This window comes from Scyliorhinus canicula, chromosome 7 (assembly GCF_902713615.1).
Source record: "Scyliorhinus canicula chromosome 7, sScyCan1.1, whole genome shotgun sequence".
Lineage (NCBI taxonomy): Eukaryota > Metazoa > Chordata > Chondrichthyes > Carcharhiniformes > Scyliorhinidae > Scyliorhinus > Scyliorhinus canicula.
The window spans coordinates 164,905,137-164,913,263 of record NC_052152.1 but is presented as its reverse complement, the minus strand read 5'-3'; the positions used below and the strand labels follow the sequence as shown (position 1 = coordinate 164,913,263).

At 48.1% G+C, this 8,127-nt stretch overlaps 1 pseudogene; it reads right to left on the bottom strand.

Moving 5' to 3' along the window:
- Nucleotides 1-254: 254 nt before the first annotated feature.
- On the bottom strand, nucleotides 255-406 carry LOC119969785 (annotated as a pseudogene).
- Between the last annotated feature and the right edge of the window lie 7,721 nt (nucleotides 407-8,127).

Sequence of the window (8,127 nt, the reverse complement as noted above, 5' to 3'; positions counted from 1 at the left end):
GTTTTGTTCCAAATGTAAAGGGAAAAAAAATCACTTTGCTCAGAATTGTTACACCAAGCTCAACCCCAGACCAGTCAGCACGGTGGAAGATACAGTCTCCAGTGATGAAGCATCATTGTTTGTTGGAGTAGTGACACAGAAGAATAATTTTTTGAAAACTTCAAAAAATTCTCCAGCACTGTAGAAGCCAGGTATTTCTAATACACCTAATATAGGTAGAAGATAGCTGTTTAAGCGTAAATATTAAGCCCCAGTTTTAAAATTAAAGAAAACACATATTTTGCAGTCGAGTATCCCGCATTTGGGGACATCGCAGGCGTCAGCACACCCGAAGTGCAATGGGCTAGCTTCGTTCTGGGCGAACCACCTTCTTGATCATGGATTCAGCCCTTGTCCTTGGAGAAATGTAATGAAAAGTGTTTGTCTTATCAGACTTCTGTGTTACTTTAAAACTATGACTATGAGTTTGCAAAATATGTGTTTTCTTTCATTTTAAAACTGGGGCTTAATATTTACGCTTAAACAGCTATCTTTTACCTATATTAGGTGTATTGGAAATACCTGGCTTCTACAAGCACTTAAGAAAATGCAAACTGATGCTCCATTTAAAATAAATGCAGTTGATGAGGGAAAATGGCTGCTACCGCGTGAGGTGAACGGTACTGAAATGAAAATCGCTTATTGTCACAAGTAAGCTTCAAATGAAGTTACTGAGAAAAGCCCTTGTGGTCCAATCGAAGTTAGACACTGGTGTCAAAGCCAATTTAATCAGCATGACTGATTTTAAAAATGTAAAATTTCAGCTGATTAGAAGAAATCACAAAATATCTCTGAGGGATTATAATGGTTCAAGCATTAAATGCTTTGGTGCTTGTGACCTGAGTGTGGTAGTGAAGAAGTTTATTCCATCCCATATTGTATCTGAGGGCTCGGATTCATTATTAGATGATCAGTCCTGTGAAGAATTAGGTCTAGTGCAGTTGGTATATAACACCCACAACGGATTGGATCAACACTCCGATGGCACTGAGAACATTATCAGCAAATGCAGCGATGTGTTCACAGGTTTTGGTACACTACCATTCACCTACAAGATACAACTCAAAGAGGATGCAAAACCTGTGATACAGACACCAAGAAGAGTACCTGCACCTCTTCAGGATCACCTCAAAAAGGAGCTAGACAGAATGACAAAATCAAAAATAATCAGCAAAATAGAAGAACGTACCAACTGGGTAAACTCCATGGTTTGTGTAAAGAAAAAGAACGGCGATATTCGCATATACATGGATCCTAACGATTTTAACAAGAATATCAAAAGAGTACATCATCAAATACCAAAGCGTGAGGAAATCACATCTGAGATGGCTGGTGCACAATTCTTTACTAAACTTCACACATCTCAGGGTTTCTGGCATCTAAAGCTAGAGGAACAAAGTACAAAATACTGCACTTTCAATACACCATTTGGATAGTACTGCTTACTGAGAAAGCCGTTTGGCATAATTTCGACATCAGAAATTTTTCACCATGCCATGGAGCACATAGGCATCGAAGGCATCGAAGGTGTACACATGTCCCGGTGGAGGGGATGGGGGAGGTTATGCAGATTCTCGGCAGGTACAAATGTGGCAGGTTTTCGGGATACAAATTGAACATGGGAAAAAGTGAATTGTTCGTGATCCAAGCAAGGGGGCAGGAGAGGAGACTGAAGGAGCTGCCACTCAGGGTGGTAGAGAGGAGCTTTCGCTACCTGGGAATACATGTGGCTCAGAAATGGGAGGCTTTACACAGACTCAGCCTAACCCAGCTGGTGGAGGAGATGGAGGGGGACTTTAAAAGATGGGATATGCTCCCGTTTTCGTTGGCGGGGAGGGTACAGATTGTGAAAATGACGGTCCTCCCCAGAATTTTGCTTGTCTTCCAGTGCATCCCCATCTTCATCCCTAAGGCCTTTTTCAAGTGGGTAAACAAGATTATTTTGGGCTTTGTATGGGCGAATAAAACCCTGCGGGTGAAGAAATGTTGTTGGAGCGTAGTCGGGAGGAAGGTGGGTTGGCGCTGTCGAACTTCTGCAACTACCACTGGGCGGCGAATATAGCGATGATTAGGAAGTGGGTAATGGGGGAGGGGTCGGCATGGGAGTGGATGGAGGTGGCGTCATGCAAAGGCACCAGTTTGGGAGCACTGGTAACGACACCTCTGCCGTTCTTGCTGGCCCGGTACTCCACTAGCCTGGTGGTGGTGGCGGCATTGAGGATCTGGGGGAAATTGAGGAGGTTTAGGAAGGTGAAGGGTGCGTCAGTCTGAACCCCGATTTGCAATAACCACAGGTTCGTGCTGGACAGGATAGATGGCGGGTTCCGAAGCTGGCAGAGAGCAGGAATTAGACGGATGGGAGATCTATTCATAGACGGCAATTTTCCAAGTCTAGAGGACAAGTTCAAGCTGCCGCCGGGGAATGGTTTCAGATATTTACAAATCCGGGATTTTCTGAGAAAACAGGTGTTGGCTTTCCCGCTGATCTCGCCATGGGGGATACAGGACAGAGTAGTGTCCGGTACCTGGGTGGGGGAGGGGAAAGTGTCGGATATCTATCAGGAGTTGTTGGAGGCGGAGGAGACCCCGGTGGAGGAACAGAAGGGCAAGTGTGAGGAGGAGCTAGGTGGGGAGTTAGAGGCGGGTCTGTGGGCGGACGCCCTAAGCAGAGTTAATTCCTCCTCATCATGTGCCAGGCTCAGTCTAATACAGTTTAAAGTGGTACACCGGGCACACATGACGGCGGCGAGGATGAGCAAGTTTTTCGGGGTAGAAGATAGATGTGCAAAGTGTGCGGGAAGCCCAGCAAACCATGTCCGCATGTTCTGGGTATGCCCGAAGCTTGGAGGATTCTGGCAGGGGTTTGCCAAGGCAATGTCCAAGGTGCTTGGTACGCGGGTGGTGCCGCGTCCAAAGATGGCAATCTTTGGTGTGTCAGAAGACCTGGGGTTCAGGGAGTGAAAGAGGCCGACGTTTTGGCCTTTGCCTCCCTGGTAGCCCGGTGATGGATCCTTTTAATGTGGAGGGACTCGTTGGCTCTGAGTGTGGAGACTTGGGTCAGTGACATGGCTGGGTTTCTCAAGCTAGAAAAAATAAAGTTTGCCTTGAGGGGTCAATGCTGGGGCTCTCTCGGAGGTGGCAGCTGTTCGTTGACTTTCTCGGGGAAAATTAAATGTCAGCAGAAGCAGCATTCTGAAGGGGGGATTGGGGGGTCGGGTAGGTGCAATATGGTTAAGGGGTGTACAGAAGGGGTTGGGTGGGAAATGTCTAGTTTACCATGTTGATGTTTATGATATTATTGCTTTGTTTGTTATTGTTATAAAAATTTTGCAAATGCTTCAATAAAAATATTTTTTAAAAAAGGTGTACATGTGTACGTGGATGATACCCGAATGAGCAGGTTCTTCCCGGAGGTGGAAGATAGATGTGAACGGTGCCAAGCAGGTCCTGCCAACCACGCCAGCATGTTCTGATCTTGCCTCAGACTTGCTGGGTACTGGACAGCCTTCTTCGAGGCAATGTCCAAGTTGGTGGGGATGAGGGTGGAGCCATGCCCAAAAGATATGGTTTTTGGGGAATCAGACCAGCCAGATCTCTTCATGGGGACTAGGGTGGACACCCTTGTCTTTGCCTCCCTGATCGCCCTCTGTAGAATCCTGCTCAGCTGGTGGTCAGCAACACCGCCTAAAGCTGCAGACTGGCTGTCCGACCTATCAGAATTTCTCCAAATGGAGAAAATCAAATTTGCCATCTGTAGGTCAGAAGAGGGCTTCCACAAAACATGGGAGCCATTCACCCGACTGTTCCAGGACCTGTTTGTGGCCAACACATAAATAAATAAGTAGCCAGGAGCTGGGGATAAATAGCCAGGACAAGATAGAAAGAGGAAAGCGAGGGTGGACCCGGTGGGGGGAAGCAAGGTGAGGTAGCAAAACCCAGCAAGAAAGAATGGGGGGGCAGCAGTGAAGTAGGGGGGAACAGGGGGAAGGGAGGGAGGGGGGAGGAAGGGGGAAGAACAAAAATGGGGAGCCAGAAGGGGAAGAGATAAGATAACAAAAACGGGAGGGGGGAAAGCACAGAGGAAGACAACAGTGACAGTAACCACAGCATGGTGAGAGAATGCAAAGAAAAACGGGAAGGAAAAACAAGCAACGGGGTATGTCGAGGCAACTGCACAAAAGAATGTAAAAAGCATTAGAGGACACCACCCAGGTGCACCCTCCAACCTAGTTAGATGATCTGTAAAAAGGAAAGAATAAAAGAGAAGGAAGGAAAGACCTCCCCGTCCGGTTATATTTCCGAGACCCTATGTGTTTTGCTTTGCATGGTATATACCTGTATTTATAACTTGTACAAAACCCAATAAAAAACATTTTTAAAAAAATGTGCACGTGGATGATATCATTGTTTGGGGTTCAACCATAGAAGAGCACAATACGAGGTTGCTTAAAGTTCTAATGAGCATCAGGTGAAATGGGCTGTAGTTCAACAGCAAAAGTGCCAACTTGGAGTAACTGAAGTCACATTCCTAGGTGATGAGCTCTCATCATCACACGGCATTGAACCTGACAAGGACAAAATCCAATCAATTCTCAACATGCCAAAACTACACGACAAGAAAGCCATCTTATGAGTGATTGGTATGATCAATTTCTGAGGGAAATTCATTCCAAACCTGTCAGGAAAAACAACACATCTGCATGACCTCCAGCACAATACCACGGATTTCACTTGGACTGATCAACATGAGCAAGAGTGGAAGAATCTCAAGACTTCACGAACCGCCACGCCAGTTCTCACATTGTTTTGACCTATCCAAGCAGACTAAAGTGTCAACAGGCGCGTCCAAAGATGGTCTGTGAGCAGTTCTTCTGCAACTCGAGCATGACGATTGGAAATCAGTCACATATGCATCACAATCCATGACGTCAACAGAGCAGAGGTATGCTCAAATCGAAAAAGAATGCCTGGGTCAGTTATAGGCTTGGAGAAATTCCATGACTATGTCTATGGGCTTCCAACTTTTATAGTTGAGATAGATCATCGTTCTTTGGTGAACATCATCGAAAAAAAATCTCAACCAGATGTCTCTGCACATTCAGAGGTTGATGATGAAGTAACAATGTTATGACTTCAATTTCATCTACACGCCAGGCATATATTTGTTCTTATCAGATCCATTATCGAGAGCGCGGATGCAAAGTATTTGTGGTGAGATTGCTGGGGATATAGATCTGCATGTCAATCTTATTTCAACACTACTACCCAGTATCAGGTTCAAAACTACATGGGATCCAAGAAGAAACCAGGAAGGATCAAACTCTTCAAGAGGTGATGAGGAATATCAAATTACAGTGGCCCAAGGGTCAATGAATGGAGAATTACGATGTAAGATCTGATTTCAGTATCATTAATGGAGTGGTACTTCACTTGAACACTATAGTCATACCTCAATCTCTTCGCAAGGATGTACTTAAGAGGATACTTGAAGGATATTTTCAGATTGAAAAATTTAAAGGGAGAGCCCATGATTCTGTTTACTGGCCAGGTATAAACCTAGAGATTGACAGGATGGTCAGTTGTTGTAACACATCCCAGACGCATCGTTGCAAGCAAACTAGAGAACCCAAGCAAATATCTGATTTACCTACGGCACCATGGCAGAAAGTAGCTACTGATCTCTTTCATCTACGAGGAAAAGATTATTTAATGATCATAGACTATTTTTCAAACTATCCTGAAATGGCTCGACTATCAAACATAACGGCAAGCAGTGTACAACTGCATACCAAGTCAATTTTTGCTCAACACGGAATTCCACAAGTCACCGTGAGTGACAACGGTCCTTGTTTTAGCTGTAAAGAATGGCAACACTTCACAGTAACATTTGATTTCAATCACGTCATCTTGAGTCCATTGTACCCTTAAGCCAATGGAAAAGCTGAAGAAGGTGTACATATTATAAAGCAATTGCTGAATAAAGCCAATCTGATCCATATCTCGCACTATTGAGTTACAGCGTATCACCATTATCACATGGTAGATCACCAGCAGAGTTACTCATGAATAGAAGGTTCCGTACCACACTTCCATATTTGGCAAAGAAGGAGGAGAATGCAGTGGTACTTCAGGAAATGCAAAACATTAAATAGAAAGAAAAGCAGTTATATGATAGAGAATTTAGACCTTTACCACTCTGAGTAGTGATGACATTGTGAGAGTTGAAGATTCAGGAAATTGGTCAAAAAAAAGCACCTCATTCCTACCAGGTACAGACAGACGGTGGGTTGGTTTTGAGAAGAAATCGTTGCACACTCTTGAAAATCAGAGAAGACTTTCACAACAACGTGATGGATGACGAATCTACATCAGAAGCAACGCAAACTGCACTGTCAGATAGTTTGGCAGTTCCCATTGTGTTCGTAAGCCCACACCGGTCCACCTACCCTGGCCTCACCTGGCACCCCAACCCCAGTCGAACTTCAGACCTATGTCATTGTAGCTGCGTGAGTCCTGCAGCACTGTGCTGTCCAGATGGACACTGGTGTGTGGCACCAGGGGAATAGAGACCCCTGCAATCTCCAACCCCAGACGCAGTACTGATCTGAGTTAGTGACACAGGAGGTTCCATGGGCGCGATTCTCCGGACTCACGATAAATCGGAGAATAGCGGGCGTCGCAAATTTTTACGGCGACGCTGGTCCAACGCCCTCCCGCTATTCTCCGAACCCCGCACAGACTCCAAGTCGCTATTCCCGCCAAACGCCTCTAACGCGCCCCCGACACGACCACAATCTCTAGTTTTTGGCCCCCCCGCTATTCTCCGGCCCGGATGGGCTGAAGTCCCGACTTAATCGCGCACTCTTTACACGGCGTGAAACACACCTGCTTTTTAAGTTCGTCAACCAGTCGTGCTGGCTGACGACTGCTTCCAGGAGGTGACCGTACCGCTCAGTGCACCGCTCGGCGCACCGCTTGAGTCTGGCCACAACGGGGAAGGCATCCCTGAGAACGGGAGGGGGGACCAGAGCGGGGGGGGGGGGAGTGGGGGAGACGGAGGGGGGAGTGGGGGAGATGGAGGGGGGCAGTGGGGTAGAATGAGGGGGGGAGTGGGGGAGACGGAGAGGGGAGTGGGGGAGACGGAGGGGGGGAGTGGGGGAGATGGAGGGGGGCAGTGGGGGAGACGGAGGGGGGGGAGTGGGAGTGGGGGGGTATTAGGGAGAGAGTGAGCGAGTGAGCCGTCCAACCCCGTAACAAAATGTCTGCCACCATGCCATGGCGTGCCGGTCACAAGGGCAAGGCCGCTGTTTGCCCTGTGGCTTATGGCCACAGGCCACTGACGCACCCATGAGGAGGACATAGTTTACTGCCCGTTGGATGCAGAAAGTGACCAGGGGTTAGGCTGCCCGCGTGTCAGCAGCGCGTCCAGGCCATCGGGACACACAGGTATCCCGTGGCTGGCGGCTGCCGAGGTGTCGACTTACCTCCGTCTAACATGTCCCATTTCTCTGCCCCCCACCACCCTTCTGTAGGTTAGCACAATGTCTGCGAACAGAACGGCTATGTTCTGCGCAGTGGTTGGGGCCGCTGCACTGCATTTGGAGATGCAGCAGCATCCACAGCCACAACCCGCAGTGGATGCAAGTCCAGATGCAGCAGCAGAGGGAAGGGCCGAGGAGTTGCCAGTCGTCGAGCAGCATGGGGGGGGGGGGGGGGGGGGGGGGGAGGAGGAGGAGGAGGAGAGAGTGAGGGTGCAGCCATGGCTCCAGAGGAGACGACCAAGGCCGAGGGTGTACCGTGTCCGGGTCTCTTTCCTAACAATGACGGACATCACCTGCAGGAGGAGACTCCGGCTGAGTAGGCAGACGGTGATACATATCTGTCACCTCGTGGCGCACCTCGCCCCACGTGGAACGGGGGGAGGACACGCGATCCCGGTTGCCATCAAGGTGACAGTCGCTCTTAACTTCTATGCTACCGGCTCCTTCCAGTCTCCGAGCGGGGACGTCTCTGGGATCTCCCAGTTATCGGTGCACAGTTGCATCCGGGATGTGACCGACGCCCTCTATGCCATCGCTAACATCTACA